The sequence below is a fragment of the Vulpes lagopus genome, chromosome 7 (assembly GCF_018345385.1).
Source record: "Vulpes lagopus strain Blue_001 chromosome 7, ASM1834538v1, whole genome shotgun sequence".
In the NCBI taxonomy this organism is placed as follows: Eukaryota; Metazoa; Chordata; class Mammalia; order Carnivora; family Canidae; genus Vulpes; species Vulpes lagopus.
In genome coordinates, this window is record NC_054830.1 from 50,813,646 (window position 1) to 50,837,856 (window position 24,211).

The 24,211-nt window shown below is 50.5% G+C and overlaps 1 protein-coding gene across 1 annotated transcript in view; it reads left to right on the plus strand.

The window, feature by feature from the left end:
- Positions 1-19,238: 19,238 nt before the first annotated feature.
- SLC6A1 (solute carrier family 6 member 1) overlaps positions 19,239-24,211 on the plus strand; it is a 43,194-nt gene continuing 38,221 nt past the window's right edge. Inside the window, exon 1 of the mRNA XM_041762126.1 lies at positions 19,239-19,396. The gene's annotated coding sequence lies outside the window, so the exon portion shown is untranslated. The remainder of the gene's footprint in view (positions 19,397-24,211) is intronic.

Sequence of the window (24,211 nt, forward strand, 5' to 3'; positions counted from 1 at the left end):
TTATGGGAGTGGATTAGGGTGCAGGCAAGAGTGATGAATGGAAAGGAGAGAGAGGCTGGGTCCAGATTAAGGAGGCCAAGAACCTGGGCTGAGCTGCTGACATGCTGCTGGGGGCAGGGGGTGTCCTGGGCAGCTAGGCCGGCCTTGGCCCTGAGTGGCTCAGCCAGTGGCCACCCCAAGCTTGCTCAGGGTGAACACAGAGTTGGCGTTCAAAGCTGTCAGAAGTGATTAATTCGTTAATAGCACAGCCCACTGAATAACTGGCTCTGACTCAATGGCTCTTTAATACCCAGATTCTGATCGGGCCACAGATGCTAATCCAAGCCATCTGAATAAAGGGCCACCTCCTGAGAGGTCTGGCATTAACCTCTCCCTCACTCCCCCTGGCAGGGCACACAATCAGGACCTGGGGGAGGTGAGCAGGGGTGTTAGAATAGAGAACAGTGTGAGAACAGAGTGCTTGGCAACTCTGGAGAGACAGAGCCCTGGGGCACTTAGAGATGATTGGGCCTAACCCCTGCCACCTTACAGATGGAGGAACTACGTCTCAACAAGGTGCAGGGACTTGCTCAAGGTCACCTAATACGAAAATAGCAGAACTTGGACTCGACTCCAGGCCTGAGCCCTTCCGACTCTGTCCTTCTGTCTATCAGCCCCTGATGCACACCTATGTGCCAGTCACCACTCCAGGCAGTTGGAAAGAAAAGAGCCACAGCCCTCACCTAACAGCAGGCAAATGAAGGATACATTGCTGGAGGTGCAGCAATCTCATCTTATTCCACTCCACATCCTAGCCCCCAGCCCAAGGCCTCGGACAGGGAAGATGCTTAATAAAACATAGGACAAATTCATTAGTGAGTGAGCTTGGTCATGCCAGAATGTGACCAGGTGTACAAACTGCAACATGAGTTTGGAAGAGGAAGAGATCAAGAAAGGCTTCCTGGAGGAAGGAGCATCAGAGTGGTATAGAGGCATAGACTGGCCCTGTCTGGGGCTTTGCCTAGCATCTACTCATTTTATCCTCACAACAGGAACCCAATGATAATTATAGTAATGATTATACCCATTTTACAGATAAAGACATTGAGGCCTGGTCAGGGTAAGTCCTTTACCCAAAGTTCCACAGTCAGGAAGCAAAGGAGTCGGGACTTCTTATTGAAGTCTCTACTCTCACCAGCATTGGGAGACCCTGCTCAAATATGTCCACCAAAAGGAAGTCTTCCCAAACTCCCTCAGATTATGGCCACTCGCTCCTTGGGACCCCCATCTCGCTTCATCTCAGGATCACACTTGTCTTCTTCTTCTGTAGGCTCCAGTCAGCTGTGTCCAAGGCGGGGTTTATCACTGCATCACCTGCACCCACACCCAGCCTAGGGCTTTGCAGCCTAGCAGCCACCCACACATCAATACCAAGGGGACTTTCATCCAGTGAAACGTAAGGTCACAGAGCACTGCAGACGCTTATGAAGAGATTGGCTCACTTACCACGGGGGAAGGCCACGCTGGGCTGCTTATTGTTATTTGGATTCGACAAGCCCCCCTTCCTGGATTCAAAGCAATTCCTGCCCCCAGATAGGGGCAGACCAGAGAAGATCACATAACCACATGAGGCTCAAAGCCAAGTTTCCCTACCGCCAACTCCCCAGCAAGCGCTCCTTGGCCTTCAAAAACCTCACCACTCACTCACGGTTGAGCTCTGCATCCTTGGATAACATAGAAGCCCTTCCTAACAAAAAATTCAACCACAACAGTATCACAGAAGCACACAACTGTTCCTATTTCATCCTGTCCCTGTCCTGTCCTTGCGTGCCAGACTAGCCTAGAGTGTGTTGGGGAATGTGTGAACCCAGGGGAGTGTGCGCACGTATGTGTGTATGTGTGTATGTGAAGTGCACAAGCCCAGCAGGAGTGTGCATGCGTGTGTGTGTGTGAAGTACATAAACCCAGCAGGAGTGTGTGTACGTGAGTATTATTTCAGCCAGCCGAGGCTGTGCTATGCTGCTGTAACAAATGGCCCCCAGAGCTCCAGCACTCACAGCAGCAGAGATTTATTTCCCAGCATTTACCAGTTAATTCACAGGTCATGTGCCCCTTGTCAGCTGCACCCTGGACCCAGACTAAATGGACAGCCTCCAGCTGGAATGCTGTGGGTCGCCACAGCAGAGGGAAAAGAACACAGGTAACCGTGAGCTGGCTCTTAGAGCTCCTGCCCTGAAGTGACACATGGCTCTCCCACTTCTCTTTCACAGGCCAGAGCTGGTCACATGAGCAAACGTGACTTCAGCAGGATGGGAAGTGGACCCCTCCCTCAGCGAGAACTAGGAAATCTGTGAACAAGGAGAATGTGAATCCAATGTGTGAGAACCCAATTCAAATGACTGTTGCATCTTTTTTTTTTTTTTTAATTTATTTATGATAGTCACAGAGAGAGAGAGAGAGGCAGAGACACAGGCGGAGGGAGAAGCAGGCTCCATGCACCGGGAGCCCGATGTGGGATTCGATCCCGGGTCTCCAGGATCGCGCCCTGGGCCAAAGGCAGGCGCCAAACCGCTGCGCCACCCAGGGATCCCTGACTGTTGCATCTTAATGAGTATTGGTTTATGTGAGAAGATGCAGGTGTGCAAACTTACCTGTTGGAGTGCCTTGTGTTCTGAGTGTAGACAGGGCTAGGTTGGCATTTCTAGATGTAAAAAAGTGTGTAAGAGTTGCGTACAAGAGTCTGTGGATTAATGGACAAATGTCGGTGTGTGAGAGAAGGAATGTGGTTCAGTGGAGTGTAAGCATGTGGATGTGCCTGCACGTGTGTCAGCTTGTGTGCATATGTGTGTGTGCAAGCATGTGGCGATGCGTGCGTGTGAGAGCATGTGAATACTAAACATGCGTGTGTACCCACATATGCATGTGTGTGCACACCCATCCTGGCCACAGTACTAAGTCTGTTTGTACGTACGCTGAATGCCCCCCGCACTCACACCTAAACATATGCTCCCTTCCACAGGGAAGAGGCTCTCGCAGATGGGAGGTGAGATGCTCAATTTCCCAGCTGATGATTTAGCAGGTTCATTCACCCCTCATTTGTGGCCATCTGTCACCTTCCACACAGTGGCTGTCTCTACCTGGCCTGCACACTGGGTGCAAAGGAATGCTGGTAGGACCGGGACACAGGCATTCTGCCCTCAGTTACCAACTCCAGAGAATGGGGTCCCCCTCCCAGCCCAGGAATGACTCTCTTGGAGCTGCCTTGGGGGAATGGGATCCCGGTAGGGGGCAGCCCTGAGTGGTCCCCAAGAACAGAAGGGAAGTGGAAGTCTCCAAAATACTTGGACTCCCCCAAACCTCTAGCAACCCTTTCCATCTCCCAGCTCATCCTCCCACTCTGATAGGAACCCCCAGCCAGAACAAACCAGTCCCTAATAATTGCTGAGAGTGCCCTCCTCTGGGTGCTGGTCCTATGCCAGGCTCTGTGCTAAGCTTTACATGGACTGTCTCAGTTAATCCTCACAAAACCCGAGACAGGCGCTACTGTTCTCCCTTCTTGACAGATAAGGAAACTGAGACACAGAGAGGTGTCCAAGCTTTCCCACCCACTTGTAACCAAACTGGGTCTTGCGCTAACTTCTCCCTGTGCAGCTCTTCTAGATGAGTTTAGGGCTGTTCCAGGTCACCTCCTCCAGGAAGCTGTCCCATTTCACAGGCTGGAGGGATCGGGCCTGGGTCTCTGGCTGGACAGCAGCCCTGAGTGTGGATGCTGGAGGAAGGAGGTGGAGCAGGGTGCCCAGGACACCCCATCTTCTTCTCTGGCAACCACCCCACCCCTTTCCAGGGGAGAGACCACCCTCTTGGACTGGCCCCTTCTCTTGGCCCTGCTTTCTAATTCTAACACATCCTTGAAATGAACCTTCTAAGCCCATGGCTGATTTTGTCATGTCCCAGCTAAACTACGCTTGGGGGCCCTGCTACCCTAGGGATAAATGTCCAGTCCCCCCAACACACTGTATCAGGCCCACTTGTCCAGTCTTGTCACCCCATGCTCCCTTTCTCTTGTGCTTTGAGTTCCTGACTGACATTCCTTTATCTCTAATCCTTTGCATACATACAGGACTCCTGGCTGAGGAAACAGCAAGTGAAAAGGCCCCGGGGTTGAAGTAGGTTTAGGATGTTTGGGTTATGCCCAGGTCGCTGGAGTATAGAGAGAGCTGGGGGAGGGGAGGTTTGGAGAGGTAGCAAAGCAATTCTTGAACATTTAAAAATTCTGTCCTTGAATGCTCTAGACAGCCTCCTCCAGAAAACCTTCTCTGGATTGCCACTCCTTGTACCTCTGAGCTCTCCCAGTCCCTACCCTGATGACCCAAATCAGTTCCTGGCCCCTTTAAGATAGAGGAGTCTTAAACCCCCTGCCTTGTCTTATTCAAAGGATGGTAAAAACATTGTACAACTGGGTCCTTCCTCTGGTCCTGGGTCCCAGGGCCAAGAGAGCATCTGTGGGATTTATATAGGGTCCCAAACAGGACAGTGTCCTCTGTGTCAGCTCCAGCTCCAGTTAGCAAGTCTCTAGGGGAGACAGGCTGGACTGGCTGGGATGTGAGGCTTGGTTATTTATGGATTTCAATTTCCCCGGCTCCCTGTGACTCCCAGGAGCATCCCAGGGAGGCTGCAGAAAAATATTTGTCTGGGCCTAGAAGAAAGATTCAACTGCCAAATGAATCAAACATCCCCAGAAGGACCCCTGATCATTTTGGTGTCTGAGAGACCAAGGAAGACAGTGCAAAGGGCTCTCACTGGGAGTCAGAAAACCTGGGCTCTAGCTCTGGCTTTGCCCCAATTTTAGGATAGCCCTACTTCGGGCCCCTTATTGAGTTTCTACCTCAATAAGAGGTGAGAGAGATTGATGTAGGTCAATAGTTGACAAACATTTTGTAAAAGTCCATGTAGTAAATATTTTAGGTTTTGTGGGCCATAGGATCTGTGTCACAACTACTGAATTCTGCCCTTGTGGCACAAAACGGCCACAGACAATATGTAAGCAAACAGGCCTGGCTCCGTTTCAATAAAATTTTGTTTATAACAAAGAGGTGGTAGGCCCAAACTTGTAGATTACTTACCCCAGGTCCAGGAGACTCTCCTGGTATATCAGTCAGGACAATTTAGGTTCCAGGCAACAGAATCCCAGTGCATACTGGCTTAAGTTAAACATTGTCTCAGGAAGGAGGGATTATTGTCTCACAAAAGAGAAACGTCCTGGGTAGATTTCAGGCATAGCTGGATGGAGGGACCCAGAAGCTAGAGCTAGAGATGAATCCAGCCCCACCAGGTTTACACGACCTCGCAGGGGCAGAAGGGTGGTTCCCCAGAAGGAATTTAGGGTAGTAGATGGGCTGCACTTGCCTATAGGGAGCCTTCATGTGAAATAGAACAGCACCCTCCTCTGTGTGGACTTAGCTGCACACTTTGGCTTGGCCTGTAGAGAACAGACTGGATTTTAGACCCACTTGCCCTCTTGGCAATGTGTGATGAAGGATTGGCACCACAGAATATGAAGCAGACATATGCTGGGAGTCAACACCAGAAAATGTCCATGTGGTTGTGATCCTTCCAGTGGACAGTCCAGGGGGTTCTTGGTGTGGGGTTTATACTCAGGGTTTCTTCTCAAGGTGTCCTCATTCCTTCTTGAATAACCTTTTAATCCTCACTCTCTCTATCCAGGCCTCACCACCCACCACCACCAGATTAATCTTCCCAATCTGCCAAGTCCTGGCTCAAGAACCTTCCTTTGCTCCCAGTTGCCATCAGAACAAGATCTTTATGTCTTAATCTGATGCTCAAGGCCCCCAAGATCTTATCTGACTTCTCCTTCTTAGCCTTTTCTCTTCTAACCTTCTATACTGGACTAAGAGCCCAAAACTTGAGTTAGCACCGGTTTTCTAATGAGCAGTGACCTTGTGTGACCTTGAACAAATTTCTGTCTCTCTGGGCCCTCAGCCTTCTCATCTATAAATTGGAGGATGACAATGGCTATGTCTTGAAAAACATGAGTCAAATATTCTGCAAATAAGGATTATTATATCTTGAGTTGCCTAAGCTTCCCCAGCATATGGGTTCAGATGGGGCCCTGGAAACAGCTTAGCTCATGTTTCATTGGCTCTACATCCCCCTCATGTGGGCCCTATGACGTCTTGCCAGTGCTCACCAACCAACCCATCAGTGGCAGTCACCTGCGGCATCCACTGTGATCTTCCTCTCTAGCAGCCACATTGGCTATTGCCAGCAAGGCTGTCCCCAACTGTCTTTACTGATGCCTGGGCCCAGGGTACTGTCCCCATGTGTCTCTCAAGCTGCTGGATAGATGCTTCAGGCAAGGCACAAATGGAACCTTTTTCTCCTTTTCCATCATGCCTGCCCCCAGAGCCTGGTCAGAGCTGCATGGATCCATAGCCTCATGGGGAGTCCCATGGAAGGGACCCCTCCAGCTTTTAGGGTAGCCTAAAATCTGCTTTATGGCAGCCCCTTCCTCCTGGCCTATAGACCACCATGGAGAGAACTGAGGGAGGGGGGTGTCCGTGAACTTGCATGGATAAAGATGGATCACGTCTTTATTTTCATTAAGTCCCTTCCACTATGAATGAAGGTAACAAACCACGGTCACTTTGGCTGTATCTCTACCTTTGTGTGACCAACAGAAATCATATGCATGGTTTACAAAAATTAACACAAAATGGATCATAGATTTAAATGAAAATGCAAAACCACAAAACTCTTAGAAGATAACGAAGGAGGAAATCTATATAACAGTGGGGATGGCAGTAGCTTTTTAGATATAATACCAACAGCATGGTCTAAGGTCTTCAGTAGGTGAATGGACAAATAAACTGTGGAAACATTGAAATATTATTCATCACTAAAAAGAAAGGAGCTAGCAAGCCAAGGAATACATGGAAGAATTGTAAATGTGTACTACTAAGTGAAAGAAACCAATCTGAAAAGGCTATATACTACATGATTCTGACTAGCTGGTATTCGGGAACACGCAAAAGTATGAGAAGAATGAAAAGATCAGATGTTGGGATGCCCGGGTGGCTGTTCAGTGGGTTAAGCTTCTGTCTTTGGCTCAGGTCATGAGTCCGGAGGTAGAGCCCTTCATCTGGGTCCCTGCTCAGTGGGGAGTCGGCCTCTTCCTCTCCCTCTGTGCACTCTCTCTCTCTCCTGTAAATAAAATATTTTTTTAAAAAAAAGCTTAAAAAAAAAATCAGTGGTTGATAGGGCTTGGGGAATGGGGAGGGATGCAAAGGCAGAGCAGAGGACTTTTAGGGCAATGAAAATACTCGGTATTGTCCTAGCATGATGAATACATGTCATTATACGTTTGTCCAAACCCATAGAATGTACAAAGCTGACTGAACCCTAATGTAAACTGTGGACTCTGGGTGACAATGATGTGTCAGTGCAGGTTCATCGGTTGTTACAAATGTACCCACTGCTTGGAGATGTTGGCAGCAGGGGAGGCTGTGCCTGTGTGGGGGCGGGGAGAGTGTGGGAATTGCTATACCTTCTTCTCAGTTTTGCTGTGAACCTAAAACTACTCTACAGAAAAGTCTTTTTTTAAAAAAAGCAAGTGGCAGAATGATAACTAGAGTGCGATGCTATATTTAGAATATAAGCGCACACACAAGAAACCATTGTTACATGTTTTCTAGGTATATATAGATGTATGCAACTGGAAAGGGAAAAGTCTAGAGGACAGGCGGCACACTCTTCATGTTGTAGCTGAGAAGGGTGGAGGAAGAGATGAAGATTAAGTGGTTGATCAAAAGCCCTTAAATATTGTAATAGTCTATAGGGAATATACACCAGAAATATTGCATCATTAATAGTATTTTATAAGAGGAAAACAAAGGAGAACAAAATAAGGAGAGGAAGGAGAGAGAGGGAAAGAAAGTGAGACCAGGGAGGTAAATGGGCGGAGAGAGGGTCAGGGAGAAAGTGAGGGAGAGGAGGAAGCAGGGGTGGGGAAGCAGGTTGCAGAAGCCCTGTGAGGTCCGCTCCCTCTGCACCCGCCAAGATCTCTCCAGTCCCATCAGCCTGGAGCAGACAAGCTCAAATCCCAGGGCTCTGCAGTGTTTTCTCCCATTAAGATGTCAACTCTTCTCCTGGCCCCCACCTGCCCCTAGCCCTGGCCTCCTGCAGAGGCCTTTATTCCTCTTATCAGAGAAAACTAGAACGGACCACATGGCTGGCCCCACGCCTGGCCCACTGATTGCAAATTGTTTCTGGAGGAGTGTTTAGCAATGGGTTTTCCCTCTCCCAGGACTATTCTAGGAATGTCAATAGCTTCCGTTTGGAATAAAAATGCTGAATCCATTTTTCTCATAAATACTGATATTGTGATTAGCTGCCATTCTGATGGCAGATAATGAAAGTAGATCATGCATTTGCTGCTTCCAGATCTCCTAAGATAGAGATGTGTGAGTGCCGCAAGCCCTGATGGGGCATCTGCTCTGTGCCAGGCTTTGAGTCCATGCACTCCTTCCACCTCTCCTCGGTAGTCGTGGCTGTGTCTACATAGCAGAGGAATAGACTGTGGCCCAGTGACGTCATCCACCTACAAAGTCCTAGAATGAACTGAGGACTTCTCTCTCCAAGATCAGGATTCACATCTCTACACCCCACCTGCCCGTTACTTTTGGAAAGCAGAAATTCTAGAAGATGAATGAGTAGACTCAGGGTAGTACTCAGTGGCTCACGCCCATCAGGCATCAGCCCACCCCTTCCCCAGTGGAGAAGACACAGTATATTACCATAACCCTGCACCTAACCTTTTCCAGGGACTCTGGCCAACCTCCTACTCCTTTCCCTGCATCTCTGCCTGCGGGCTTCCCCATAACACCTATGAAAGTTGTTTTACCAAGTGCTCACTGGTCCAGAAGTGTCAGGAAACTAGCACTCTTGGAGCAGTCTTCAACCAATGGCTGGCAGGATTTAGTGTATAGATACCCCAGCTCCCTCTCCTCTCAGGTGGGATGATTCTGAGGTGTATGTGGCACACTCTTACCTAGGTTTTCTCACTGGAATTGAGCACCAGTTGCCCACCAGCTAGTGGGCTAGGTCATGCACTCCATACTGGCTGCCTTCCCTTCCCAATCCCACTTCCCTACTGTGTTCCCTAAGCTTCCCAAGTAGACCACTTCCACTCAAGTCCTTGTCTGGGGGCCACCTTTGTTTGAGAGAACTCAAGCAAAGAGCCCCTTGGAAGCCAAGATCCAGATACGTTGTAACCAAAGCTTCAGTCACCAGCAGCAAATCTCCTAGCAGGAATTTCCTAAGCCTCAGATCTGATCCCATCCTTCAAGGCTCCCTAGGTTAAGTTCAAACTTTTTCTTCTTTTGCCTTGTTTTGTTTTGTATTGAGGTACAGTTGACATATAACATTATATTAATTTCAGATACAACATAATGATTTGATAAATGTATTTGTTGGGAAATGATCACCTCAGTAGATCTAGTTAATATTCGTCACTACACCGATCGTCACAGACTTTTTTCTTGTGTTGAGAACGTTCAAGATCTACTTTCTCAGCAACTTTCAGATAGGCATTACAGTATTATTAACTATAGTCACCATGGATTCATTTCACCCCTATGACTTCCTTACTTGGTAACTGGAAGTATGTATGTTTCCACTCCCTTCAGCTACACCCCCACTTCCCTCCTCTGGCAATCACAGGTTCAAATTCCTTAAGGTGGTATTTGGACACTTAGAGGTTTTATCTGTTCAGAAATCCTTTTCCCTGGTCTGTTTACAACCTCTCAATTTGGGGGCGGGGGCAGGGAATTACTTCTTCAAACTCAGTCCAAAGAGAACATAGGAGAGATCTCATCCTTGATTAAGAGTATATGGACTTGAATCCTGTCTGGTGATGTGAGTGGGTAGTTCATGGAGCTTCTGTTCTTTAGGTATATTCTTCATGTGATGGGCAACAAGCAGAGTACCCCCCACATAGTCTTGTGTGGGTTAGAAGAGCTCATACACACAAAGAGTTGAGCACAGTGCCTGGTATATGGTTCAGATGGGCTGGTTCCACCAAGACTCCATGAAGACGGAGTGTGTATGAGTCAGGCTTAGCCAAAGAGAGCATCAAATACCTCTGACCGTGGCAACTGCTTCAGTAATGCATCCAAGTTAGTCCAACAAATGTCCAAGCTGGGAATTTTCAGGGAACGCTGGGAATGAGAGGGTTTTCCCTGTCAAGACAATAAAGATATTTGTCTGGAGCTGTTGGTAGCCATATCGTCAACACATGGGGGAAAGGCTGCCCAAGAAATAAGTCAATTCTGAAGAAAGCAGGACCAAGAAAGGGAAAGGAGGGAGGGAGAGACAGAAAGCAGATCCAGGCAGAGAAATGGAAAGACAGAGACGTGGAGTAGATCGAGCTATGTGAACTGGATATATCCTTGACGTTTTCGCTGTGCAAGCCAATAAGTTTCATTTTGTGTTTCAGGTAGTTTGAGCTCAGATTTCATCTCCTGAAACCAAAGGGATTTGGAATGAAAACTTGCTCAAGAACTAAACTGAGTGAGCCAGACAGCCCTTTAAGATTCTAAAGCCAATGACTTATTTTTTTTTTAAGATTTTATTTATTTATTCATTCAGAGAGAGAGAAAGAAAGGCAGAGACACAGGCAGAGGGAGAAGCAGGCTCCATGCAGGGAGCCCGACGTGGGACTCGATCCTGAGACTCCAGGGCCATGCCCCGGGCGAAAGGCAGGCCCCAAACCACTGAGCCATCCAGGGATCCCTAAAGCCAATGGCTTCTAACTTTTATCTTTCGCAACATAAAAATTGTATCAAACAAAATTGTAAGTAGAAGCCCAGATTATACAAGTGGAACTGTTCTGGCTAAATCAGAGATGTGGGTCCTTGAGTCTGCCCACTGCCACCCTCAACCACCACTCGCATGTTCCTGGCCCACAGGGGCACCTCCCCAGGAAGATCCAGGGACCAGTGGGAGCTCACACCATTGTCCTATCCCAGTCCCATAACTCTCCAGCTGAGGGGTCAGGAAATTCATGGCCATACAGGAGCTTCTGAAGCACTAGACTATGGCAGAAAGTCCTTGTCAGATGTCTACCACTGGCGGGCCAGTGGGGTTTTCAGGTGTATCTGGACATGGCATTAAACAACACTGACCCACAAACACAGAAAGTGACTTCCTCTTCAATTCATTTCCAATTTCTGTGTTCACACCAAAAAGAAACATTCACATCAAAACGAATGTGTGACCTTGGGCAAGTCATGGTTCTGTGCCACAACTGGAATCCTGGTGAACCTCTGGCTCCACCCTCAGCCCCCAGGTTTCTGAAGTTTCAGCCACTCACATATCACGTTCATTTTCGTTCTCATCATCCACACTTTAATTTAGGAATTTTGCCAGATTTGGGCAATAATCAGATCTTTCTTTAAAGCAACTCTCCTTGAAACAACAGTAAATTTATTTAAAAGGAAACATTTCACCACTGCAAATGGAAAGCCAATATCCTTTGCCAAAATAGAAACCAACTTAAAATCATGACAATAACAATAATAAGCAAAGAACAATGCTACTAAATTCTACATTGCAGAAGGGAGGCTGCAGCCGGTTCTTTGTTAAAAAGGAAGATTAGCAAGTATTGGAGAGGTGTTAAAGGCATGGTAGCACCAATCTGAGCCTTTCTTTTTGATGTGACAGCCAGGAGCCAAGCTGAAGGAAGCCAAGGAGATAAATCTGCCTGCCATCTTTGGCAGCTAAGGCTGGAATAAAAAAAATTTTGGTTTTTTTTTTTTTTTTTTAACAAATATATGGGGAATTTAGATAGGAGTCCATTTCAAGGGCTCCTTTTTCCCCGTCAAAAGAGGCAGGTCCACCAAGGATACAGAGCTCTTAAATAGGCTGCTGACATACCCACCAAAGTTAAACACATCCATGACCATCAATCCCATTCGGAGATTGAAAAGACAAGTCTGCAAGTGACTCTTGGCTTAAAAATGCATGGCATTTTATCAGCAAATCTGTAAGTATGAAAGAAGACCACCAGCCAGAAACGCATTCACATGTGCACTGAAGGGCATATATAAAAATATTCCCAGCAGCACTACCTATTATTGCCCCAAGTGGAAAACAATATAAATGTTCATAACAGGAAAATATATAAAGAAATTATACAATAGCCATGTGATGGAATACCATATAGCCCTGAAAAAGATAAACTAATTCCTACACATAACAGTGTGGGTAAATCTTACAAACATGATACTGAGGGAGTGAAACCAGACAAATAAGAGTATGATTCTATTCATGTGAAATTCAAGATCACAATTAGTTTATGATGCTAGAAGTCAGAAGAGTCGTTACCTCTTGGGGGTGATATATTGAGTGAGAATCTCTGAAAAGCTCAAAATGCTCTATGTCTTGCACATGGAAGTGTGCACATGTAAAATTTCACTGAGCTGTCCACACAAGGTAAGTATTTTCTGTGCACTTAAGTTTAAAAATTTTAATTGTAGTATAGTTCTCTATATTATACTATTTTCAGGTGTACAACCTAGTGATTATATATATTATGAATTGCTCACCACATGTGTAGTTACCATCTTTCACCACACAAAGTTATTAGAATATTATTGACACTTTAAGGTGTGTATGTTATACCTCAATTTGAAAACTATATAGGCTGCTGGCTGAGCCAACAGATAAAGTGAGTTGGGCTGCTATGGGTGAGGAAGTAAGGTTGGTACCATCTGATTGCTGATGGCTTTTGTCACCCGGTTGTGGACAAGAGTGGGGTCAAGGAGGCACCCAAAGGCATGGCAGGTGGGGAACTACTTCCTCTTCATTTTCTTACTTAGTGCCCATTTCTCGCAGACACTTATCTCAAAAGCTGCCCAAAGATGCCATCATTTTTTTTTTTAATTTTTATTTATTTATGATAGTCACACAGAGAGAGAGAGAGGCAGAGACACAGGCAGAGGGAGAAGCAGGCTCCATGCACCGGGAGCCTGATGTGGGATTCGATCCTGGGTCTCCAGGATCGCGCCCTGGGCCAAAGACAAGCGCCAAACCGCTGCGCCACCCAGGGATCCCGATGCCATCATTTTTTAAAGCTGTCGAAAGCCCTCTACTAGAGCTGCCATTGCACAAACTGCTACCTTGGCTGGGCACTAGGCACTTGATGGCCATCACCTTACTGAACCCAGACCACCATCCCAAGGAGCAGAGACACAGCAGAGAATTTGAGCAACTTGCCTAAGGTCACCCAACCGGGAAGGGGTGATGTGGTTTTTACCCCTTTCTGAATTAATTTTAAAGATCACACCTGCATCTGTATCACATATGAATGCTCTATAGACAAAGCTCCCCCCAGATTCCTTTTTTTTTTTAAATTTTTATTTATTTACGATAGTCACAGAGAGAGAGGCAGAGACACAGGCAGAGGGAGAAGCAGGCTCCATGCACCGGGAGCCCGACGTGGGATTCGATCCCGGGTCTCTAGGATCGCGCCCTGAGCCTAAGGCAGGCGCCAAAGCGCTGCGCCACCCAGGGATCCCTCCCCCCAGATTTCTTACAGAGGTGAGATGAAGTCAGATGAATGACATAGGCTTTGTGATACAGTGTTAGGCTACTACTTGACCTTTGGGCGATTCTTCAGAGGGAGAATCATCTACTTCCCAACTGCAGTTGACCTTGGGTAACTGAACTAGAGGAAAGCAAAAGCAAAACGATTGTACAGGGGGTGACTGTATGCAGAGTTCCCTGAATATACCAGGGAACTGGTCCAAGCCAGGAGGGCACGATGTGTCCTGCTGGCATCCAAGCCAAAGCTTGCAGACCAAGGAAGGGTCCACCAAGAGAGGAGCATAAGGGAACAGTATTCCTGGCAGGGGGAACGGTATATGCAAAAATTCAGACTTGAGAACTTTTGGAGGGAGACTGAAAGTAGCCTCATGGCTGGATGCAGGCAATGAGTGTGGAGGGAATCAGAGAGTCCTAGGCTCTCTGCCCTGGGTGAGGATGAATAGTGAGCTCCTATTGTGTGCAGGGCTTGACAGGACAACAGTCCCTGGATCCACCAAAAGGAGAGTGGTTACGTACCTACAGGGAAGCAGGAACAAGATCTATCTGGGGATATGAGAAAGAATCCACATGCAGCTGAGCAAAATTCCAGCAAGATTCCTGGCAGTGGTAGCATTTGAGCTTGCCTTCAACCCCCAACTAGGATCATGTCGACTGGGAAGGGAAAGCAAGGAGCTTCCTCGTGAATGGCCCTGAATAATGAAAGTATATTGGGTATTGGCCGTGCGTTATCTGGCTTTCTCCCAGGAACATTGTCAGATGGATGCTGTTATGATTCTCATTTTGTGGAAGAGGAAACTGAGGCCCAAGAAGGCGAGATCATTTGGCCAAGATCTGCCTAGCTGTAAAGCCTGCACATTATCCAAAATGCTGCACGCTGCAGAGAAATGTTTATTGGGCCGTTCCTGCAGGGACAGGCTCAGCCTCCACCCATCACAGACTGCTATCCACCTGTCTTTTGTGGGGTTAACTCTTTGGAAGTGGCATTCTGTTGAAGTGTTAAAATATTGATCCCAGCATGGTATGACACACACAAATATTTGAACATTCAGCAGCGAGGCGGCTGCCAGGGATCTGCCCCAGCGTGACTCGTGGGCAGGATAACAAAATGATCTTATGTCCTATTATCCCCTGTGAGGTTTATTGTGGGTTTTCAAGTGATTATACACATTACAGCTGTGGCTCTTTTGCTAATGGGGGAATTTCCTGCATGGAGGGGGGTGTGGTTAGGATAACAGCGTCCCTTCAGCAAACAAAACATGAAGCTCTGTTTCCCCACAGGGGATATTTTCTCAGGTGAAAGGGATGCGTCTCAGTTTTACTATAATTTTGGAGAAACTCAAAGCGGGAATTCCCTCAAAGAGGGAGACAGTCTGCTGGAAGCAGTGGACAGGGGTCCAGGGCAGGAGCCTGGGCCAAACAGTGGGGAGCAGACTTGGCACGACTTCCCCCTAAGCCTCTTCCCCAGCAGCCTGGTGACTCGGGATGGCAGAAGGGAGTGCCATCTTTTTAACTGCAGGTGAGTAAACGGGGGGCACAGAGAGGGAAAGGGACTTGCCCAAGGTGACACAGAGGGTTGGTGACAGATCTCAGCATCCTCACCCCCAGATCAGGCCTCTCCCCACAGGACCACTTGTGGCCTTCATGGGAGGCAGCCAGCGTTAGCAGAAAACCCCCAGGGGCAAGATAAACCAGTTTAATGGCTTAGTGGCTTTGAGGTGCCCCGGGCTTGAGCTGGGAGTCCAGCTCTGCTCGTGTCTTGCTGTGTGGCTTTGGGCCAGTGACTCTCTGGGCCTCTGTTTCCCTACATGTAGCACGTGTTCCAAAATGTAGCACGTAGTCAACATCTTCCCAGTTTCACCATCACACACCAAGGTGCTCTCGAGCAAGTCACCTCTCTCTGGGCCTTGATTTACCCATTTCTAAAATAAAAGGACTCAACTAAGTACTATCTAAGGACCAGTTCCAGTCTGAAGGCCTGTAAAATATGATTTCATGAATTACCTTAAGGCAAGGAAGAGGGAAGACTACAACATTAATATTAACAATAACAGTTTCAACCATTTATTGGGTGAATTGGGAACTCTGCTAGGTACTGACCCGCCTCATGTCACACTTACAATGGTACAAAAGCTCCCTGCTGGTCTCCTGGCTTCCACTCTTCTCCCCTTCAATCCACCTTGCACATCTGGCCAGTCTCAACCTTTCTTACCTTACTCTTCTGCTCCAGCACAATCAATGGCTCCCCAGTGCCCCCAAGGTCAAGTCCAATTCTTTAATGTGCTGGTTAAGATTTCCATGCTCAGGCCATTCCCTCTCTAAGGAGTTTCCTATCAACTGTATTGTCTCTTTGGTCCTCTTCCATGCCTGGTACTCAGATGTGCTTAATAAACATCCTTTAAGTGAATGAACACATGGGTGTAATGTTTCTCTAAATTAGGCTACTCAAACTTTAGTCATTTGCAAGCCAGCCACTTACAAGAGTTTTGTGAAATCTGTGCACTGTGTCTATTTTTATTTACTTAAATATTTTTCTTTTTTAGATTAAATAAATGTATCCCAAAAGGAAACTGTACATCATGCTATAACTAGAAGATCAGTATTGCTTGCCAGAAATAGGTCTCCATTAAAAGAAATGCAAGGACAAATGAGCAATGCATTCACTTCTAACTAGACATTGTTGTCTACCAAGGCTGGAGTCCTAGAGTTTCTCTCTCTCTCTTAAGTGGGATTGGTCAGGACTTTGGAAAGGTAATGAAAAATTAGTACCAACCTGAGACTTATCCCTGGACAAAAATCACAAGAATGTTATAGGGAGATGAACACAGAAGAGCTTTTCCCTTCCAGATTATTCCACTCCACCAACAACATCCTAACTACCACCCACACCATCCTAACTACCACCTAATGGCCAGTCCACATTTGGGAATGCTGCTTAATGGAACCCACCACTCTAGCCCTTGAGGGGTGCCTATGAATTCTCTGGAAGACTTTAACTGGGGATTTTTAAGAAGGATGAAGGTCCTATATACACTTGCCTCATCTTTATAGTATAGTGGCCCTTACCCAAACCCCATGGCATAGGAGACAGTTCTCAGAACTCCACTGAGATAAGAGTTTGTTGTTTAAAACCATCTGCCTGGTGGAATAAGGAGCTCCCATCATTGGAGACGTGCAGACAGATGCTAGACAGTCATGGGGGGAGAGGGGATGGGGAGCAGGAAATGTTGTGAAGATAATTCAAGCATCAGATGGCGGCCTATGAAACTGACCTGACAGCTAGAATTCGCTTTGGTATGTAGGCAAAACACATGTACTGCAATGAAAATAGCAGGGAATTAACTTCTGATCAGGAATTTAGAAAAAAGAGAGACAATTGTGAATGAGGTTATTCAGGAGACCCAAAGGCAGAAGGGGAGATGGAAGTGGTTATGATTATTTCTTTATATAGGTAATGCTTCATATTTCTCAATCCAGCTCTGGATTCATCGGGACAGTTTGGATTTTAAGCAACAGAAACTGAACTCAAACTTGCACAATTGACAAAAAGGAACTTGATGGGTTTTAAAATAACTAAACAGCCTACAGGCATGGCTAGATTCAGAGACCCAAACAATATTCATCAGGACTCGGTCCACTCTCCATCTCCCAGCTTTGCCCTGCTCTATGTTGGCTGTGTTTTCAGGTAGGGTCTACTCCAGGTGTGAAAAATGGCTGCTGGCAGCTCCAGGCTTGGGACCGCGGTGGAGATCAAGCTTCTGTTCAACATTAGTTTTCGCAAAAGTCCCAGGGAGACTTCTCACTGAGCCAGCCTATGCCACATGTTCCGTGCCCCCTCCCTATCGAGGTCATGGTGGCTCTGGCTATACCCAGGGCATGTGTCCACCTCTGGAAGAAGAGAACCCCACCCGGCCATAGGAATGAGGGGAGGAGGGGAAGTTCCCCAAATCAAAACTGAGGTGCTATCACCTGAAGAAGTTGAAATGAATGTCAGACAAGCAAAAATAGCTTCCATTTTTGCTACCTTCGTATCTTTGCTAAAAGTTGTGTCCCACCTCTCCATCCAGGCAGCTCCCAATCATCCTATGGCCCTCAGATCAAATGGCCACCCCGAGCTGGCCTGAGATGCCCCTGAAATGTGTGCTCCCGGCAAAACTTGTCACTCTGGGCTTACTTGGCTATTGGACAGAAGCCCATCTTCCATGCTGGACCAAGACCACCGTGAGATTTGTCTTGTCTACCGCTGTGTCCCCAGAGCATAGGACAGTGCCTGGCAAGTGGAAGCTCAATAAATATTTATTTGAAGTCCCAGTCAGTGGAGGTTATAAGCCTGTGGGAGCTAGTGACCAGTGAGGTGGGGGGGAGGGACAGATGGAAGATATCAAGGAAGGTATTGGGATGCCACGCTTGTGGGTGCGTGTAGGGAAAGAGCCAGGAGAAGTCAGGGTGGTCATGGGACCCCAGGATGGATGATCCAAGTGGGGTGCAAGGTGGGTAGAGGATGGCAAGTCCATCAGGAAATGCCAGCCCTAGGGGAAAAGAGAGGAGGTGAAGAGTAGGTCAGGGCTGGAAAGAGGGAATTCTATGAGTCTTTGGGAAACCCAGAGAGAAGGCCAGTTGTGACCCCAATTCCAGGAGCCTTTGTGAAAATGGAAGGGGGCGGCGGTGCCAGGTCTTGCAGGCGGTGTCAGCAAAGGGAAGGGAGAGAGTCCTCCCGCACTGGGTTGGGATCAGCTAGGAGAGAGGCTTCTCCAGAACAGGATCCCTCAAACCTCAGACACTGCAAGTAGGAGGATGTCTTGGGGGTTCCACTGCCATCCCTCGGGTGTTTTTCCACTTTTTAGTCATGTTTATCCACCTGTGCACCCACTTGTGTCTCCAGGACCAAACCCTGGTAGCAACCTGCCCCACCGTGCCACAGGCACACCCCCAGACAGGCACCAAGGGCCACTTAGCTTCGGGTCAGACGTTGTGCTCCCCTGCTAACAGGCTGCGGGAGGCAGGAGCCCACCCCCACCCCCACCCCCCCCCCCCCCCCACCCCACCCCCACCCCCACCCCCACCCGCGGGGCCCTGTAACCTACAGAGAGAAGAGGGGGCCAGAGGGAGACAGAAGCTGAGAGGACAGACCAACCGCAGAAGCGGACAGTCAGGCTGGAAAGAGGAAAGCCAAGAGGGGCATCCGTGCTGAAAGGAACGGGAAACAGAGCCCGCGACCGGCAGGCAGACGACCCCAGGCCACGCCGGGAGAGGCCACCCGAGAGACGGGGGAGGAGGGGGCGGGAGGAGGGAGACAGGGGAGCAGCGGGTGGGCGGGCGGAGGGGGAGCCGGAGGGCGCGCGGGGAGGGCGGGAAGGCGGGATGGGAGACCCCGCGGCCGGGGCGGGGCGGCGGGGGGCGGCGGGGGCGGCGGGGGCGGCGGGGGCGGCGGGGCGGGGGCGGCCGGGGGGCGGCGGGGGGCGGGGCGGGGCGGGGCGGCGGGGGGCGGCCGGGCGGGGCGCGGCGGGGCGGGGCGGGGCGCGGCGGGGCGGGCTCCCGGAGCAGCGCCCCGCCCCCGGCCGCGCGCTCCCGCCCCCCGCGCCTCGCTCCCCCGCCCGCCCGCCCCTTCCCCGCGTCCCTCCGCCCGCCCTCGGAAGACCGAGCCGCGCTGCGCCGAGCAGCCGAGGAGCCGACGAGCCGGGAGCGCAGCGCGGCCCGAGCCCGAGCCCGAGCCCGAGCGGCCCCGCGCCCGGAGCGCACCGGAGCGGCCGAGCTGCCCGCGCAGCGCCCGCTGCGGGCAGCGCAGCCCGGGCCGCAGGTAGGAACGGCGCCGGCGTCGGGGCGCGGGCCGCGGAGCCCCGGACCCCCGGGCAGGTGCGGCCGCGCGGGTGGGGGCGGCCCCGGGTTCGGTCCCCCGCGCCTCTCCTCGCCTGGCCTCGGGGCCGCACGGGGGAGCCCGGGCCGCCCTCCGACCCGACCGCCGACGTGAGCCCGGGCCGGTCCCCCGGGGCGCGCGGGGCTGGGGGCTCGGGGGCTCGCGCGAGGGCCGCGAGGGTCCCCTGCCCCTTCCCCGTCGCGGAGCACGCGTGGGCCCCCTCGCTGGCGCTGGAGCCTCCTCGCTGGAGCCGTCGAAGCGCCGCGTCCGTTTCCCGGGGTGGCGGGGCCCCGGCGGTGCGGGATGCGACGAGGAGCGCCCGGGGGGCCGTGGCCGCTGCTCCGCCCCGGGGTCCGATGCGCCGAGGTCGAGCCGCGCGCCTCGTTCGCTCTCCAAGGGCCCTGGCGCGAGCGACTTGGGGACGGGTCTCCCCTTCGCCTCCCGGGGCAGCGCAGGCTCTCGAGATGTTGGCCAAGGAGCCTTTGCCACAGCCGGGGCTGAGCGCCCGCCAGCTCCGCCGCACCCTGCGCCCCGTACCGAGGGAGGTGGGGTGAGGGGAGGCCCCCGGAGGGTTTGGGGACGCCGTCCCCTTGTTGCTGAGGAAACTGTTTTCACCTTCTTGTGTCCCGCATGTGCTCTCCGGGGGGTGGGAAAAGGGAAAGTGCCTGCCCTGGTTACCTGCCCCGGGGCAGTGACCGCGGGGTCTCCATGTCCGTCCCCTTTGTGCCCACCATCCCTATGGGTGGCACCCACAGATGCCCTCTTCTAGCTTGGCTGGGTCCTCAGACAAGGAACTTAGGCTGGGCAACCCCTTACTGAGGCTCTTAGCTAATCTCTTCCCAAGATAGACATGGACCCCAAGGAGAAAATTGGATTTTAAAAAGCCAAATGATAAAGCCCTGTTTCTTCCCAAAATGGGGCTGGAGCACTCCCTCCCTCTCCTAGAAACCCCAGCCTCATCCCCATGAAGAACTGGGGTGGAGGGGAAAGCACTGAGTAAAATGGCTCCTGAGCTTTGGTGATAGCCCCAAAATCTCAGGCTGTCGGGCTATGTGAGTGGACTTTGGGGTCGACCTTCATTTTTCTGTGACACACTAAGTGGGTGTCTGGAGAGAGAGGAGGTGTTTGGCTAGATGGGATGGTGGGTGCTGGGTATTGCTTAGGTTCTTCTTTCTCTTTGGGAACTTTGGGGAAACGTATTCACAAGGGAGTCTGAGAAGGCTGCCCCGACTCCCAAATTCCAGAACAAAGGAGATCAGTGGGAACTACAGGCAACTTGTACCCTCTGTGTCTCTCTCTCACTCTCTCCCTTTGGAGCATTCTCTCTGGGAAGGGTTGACCCCGCCTCTGCTCTGGTCTGGGTCTGAGTAGTCCCAGGCCCTCCCTCAGGCAGAGGAGGAAGAGGGGACCTTGCCCTTAGAGGTGCAAGTCCCAGGAGGAGTGGGAGAGACCTTTCCTCAGAGCATCCAGGGCAAAATGGCTGAGCCTCTCTTGAGTCTCAGAAATAAATTGTCAGGCAAGCAGCAAACAAAGAAAGAGCTCTCTCTCTCCAGCCAAGCGCTGGCTCGGTGGCCAGGGCTTGGAGGACAAACAGTGAGTCCCAGGCACGGGCACACACCCGGGCTTATCTGGCAGAGAATCTGGAGAGTGGGGCGATTCCTAAGAACCACACAGGAGAGAGGCAGCTGCTGTGGGAGAGGAAACCAGGACCATCCGTCTTGTGTGCAGCCCTTTATTCCCAGGCTGGAAGGTCTGGTGAGAAGTGGGTCCCCAGCAGCTCAGGATGGAGCTGAGAGGGGCATCTAGAGGCCCAGAAGGAAACAACTCAGAGGGTAAAGAGAGGAAAGAGCAAGTCCATCAAGGCAGAAAGAAGCACAATAGCTCTGTCTCTCCGGATTTCACATGCCCGGCAATCAGGAACTCCAAATGTCATCTGTTTATGCGTGGCCCAGCACATAGCAGGCACTTAGGAAGTGTCTGAGAATAAAGCCTGCACCGATGGAAGGTGACGACAGTGCTGGCATGGACCGACTTGCAATACCTTTCTATGTCGTTGTGCCAGGGAGGCTCGAAAAGGTGGACTCTGAGACTAGAACCAGCCCTGGCTCAGTTGGCTTTGAGCTGGAGTGCTGCCATTTTCTGGCCCAGTGACCTTGGGTAAGTTCTCATCCCCACTGGAAGGAAGGGAGGAATGGAATACTGCAAGCTTCCAGTGTGGCCAGCATAATTCCGATAATAACCTCCTGCAGCCGCTACTCCTCTAATCCCCGCTTCAGAGGTGAGGGAACTGCAGTACCGAGAAGGGAAGTGACTTGCCCAAGGTCATCCAGCTGGGAAGAGGCAGGGCAGGGATTTGAACCCCGATCTTCTGATTTCCTGGCCAACACTCTGCCCCTCTCCTGGGTCTCTGAGCCTCAGTTTTCACCTCCATAGAGTGAAGTAGAAGGGTGATTGTGAGGATTTAATGGTTGGCAATGAGGCCTCTAGGTCTGCTGTCTGAGCAGTGGCTGTTTCTCTACCTTCCCAGCATAAGTTAAGAGCTTGAATAAAGCACCAATGTCAGGTAGCTTCTCGCCATCATGTAAAGATACTGTTTGTAGGCTTGGCTGTGAGCTCAGCAGCTGAGATAGAAATGTCCCAAGCCACTTGGAATTCGGAGATATCTTTTTCCTTCTTCTCTTAGCACAGATATGCATCACAGACCAAGTGCCAACCATTAAGCTTTGCCCATCGCCTCTAGCCCCCTGCATGCAAAGTCCATCCTCAAGCCCCGTCCCCTTTGTCCTTGGGAGCAGATGGGATGCTGGAGCCCCTCCCTGTCACCTGGTCCCAGGTGTGCCCACCTTCCTTCCCTTGGATCACCAAAGCCACACCAACCCCAGCATCCCTGTCCTTCAGCTACAGCTGCAGTGCCAAACCCAGTTAGAGCCCTTTAATCACCTTATTCCCCCGGAAGGACACGGAGATGTGAGTGTCAGCAGGCCTGTTTTTGCCCCTGTCAGAGCAGCCCCTTCAGTCCCCCATGCAGACTCGCTGGAGCGTCTCTGTGCCCAGAGAATGGTGGACAGAGCACAGCCCCTGCCGTGATGAAAACAACCTTGAATTGACTCCAATTGCAAAGAGCAGCAGGGCCCCTCTCAGTGAGGAGATCGGCAGACATCCACTGCTCCGTGGCATTCCTCTGCACCGGCTCCTCAGTGGGCCCAGCACTGGTGCTCCTCACTGTTACCTTTTTGCTCCACTCCCTGAAGGTTGCTGGGAGGTGGAGGGAAAGAGTGTGGTATCTAAGAGGGGGAAATGGCTGGGAGGCCAGATGTGGACCCCAACATAGGCCTTCCCAGGAAATGTGGCCTCTGTGAGCCTTGTGAACATCCAGCATCTTTGCTCAGAGCTCACCTGCAGACCTCAGAGCCAGGGGCAGGTTGGCATGAGAGTCAGTGGGAAGCCAGCTAATAGTAGGGATAAGGCCTGCCTGGCATAGATGGTAGGTGTGAACACAAGCTGTGATATTTCAGCACAGACTTGGATTCAGTCACAAACGGAGAAAAAAAAAGAAAGAAAGAAAGAAAAAAAAAACCCACTAAATACTGTTCCAATGATAATATCGTCAATAACAATCATTGCTAACAGTTATTGCAAGTTGACGATCAGCCAGGGAATGTGCTGTGTGCTTTACTTACATTTTTGCATTTAATTTTCACAAAACCCCGTGGGGTACATAGGGTTGTCCCTGTGCAGATAAGGAAACAGAGGAAGAGAGGTGAAGGTGCTTGCTGCAGGATTGCTAGGCCCATAACTGGCCCCTGGAGGCCCAGCTCAACTGCCATGTGCTGACATCCCTGCCCCGGAAGAGCGCTTCCCCCCACCCCCCGCCCCAGTGCTGCTCACTTGGCAAGGACCACACGCCCCATTTATGGAGCTGCACAGTTAGAAAGCACTCCCCCTTTGTTTTCCCAACAGTTGAGCTTTGCCACAGCTCTGGGAGGGTGGTGGTGTTCTTTGGGGGAAGCCAGGGCATGGAGAGATGAGTTGTGCCCAAGGTCCCTCCGCTGCTAAGGTGTAGAACTGGGATCTGTGCTCGGGTGCCCTGCCTCTCACAGCATATTTGTGAGCTAGACTTCAAACTCACTTGAAGCTGGTTTTAATATTGTGCACCCAGCCACCTTTCCCCAACTCTTAGGTGTCCCACAATTTGTCACCACCCTCTCACTGCTCCAGAAGTCATTGAGAGCGGCCGACGAAGTCATCAGCTCTGTTTACTGTGATCTGACATGACACGAAAGTGGCATCCAATTTGATGCGAGCCGCCTGCATCGAATGGCCTTCTATTTTTACATTTGTCACAAATTGGAAATTACAAGGAGGCCAGGTCTTGCAGAGTGATTGGCTGGGGCTCTTTGAAAGCAGGGGGCGTGCAGCTAGGTGGAACAGGCCACATTAAGGTGCCAGGGGCTGGCTGGCTGCCAATGGGGCCCCCAGCTTCCGGGGCCGAGTGGAATCCTGGCATACAGACCAGGCTGCAGGAAGCAGGAGTTAGTGGCCGTCTTGGACGGTGACCTGCAGCTCTGCCCACCTGTCTGTGCATGGTGTCTGCAAGATCGGTGTTGCATGCCAGCTCCTGACACAACTGAGCCCTGGCCAGAGGGACATTCAAGGTCAAAGATGCCCCGAAAGACATTGACAGCAGGTTGTTTTCATGGCCTTATTGTTTGGTAAGGAGGTTCTGTCCAGAGAGAGGGCAGCAGCCACGGGAGTTGA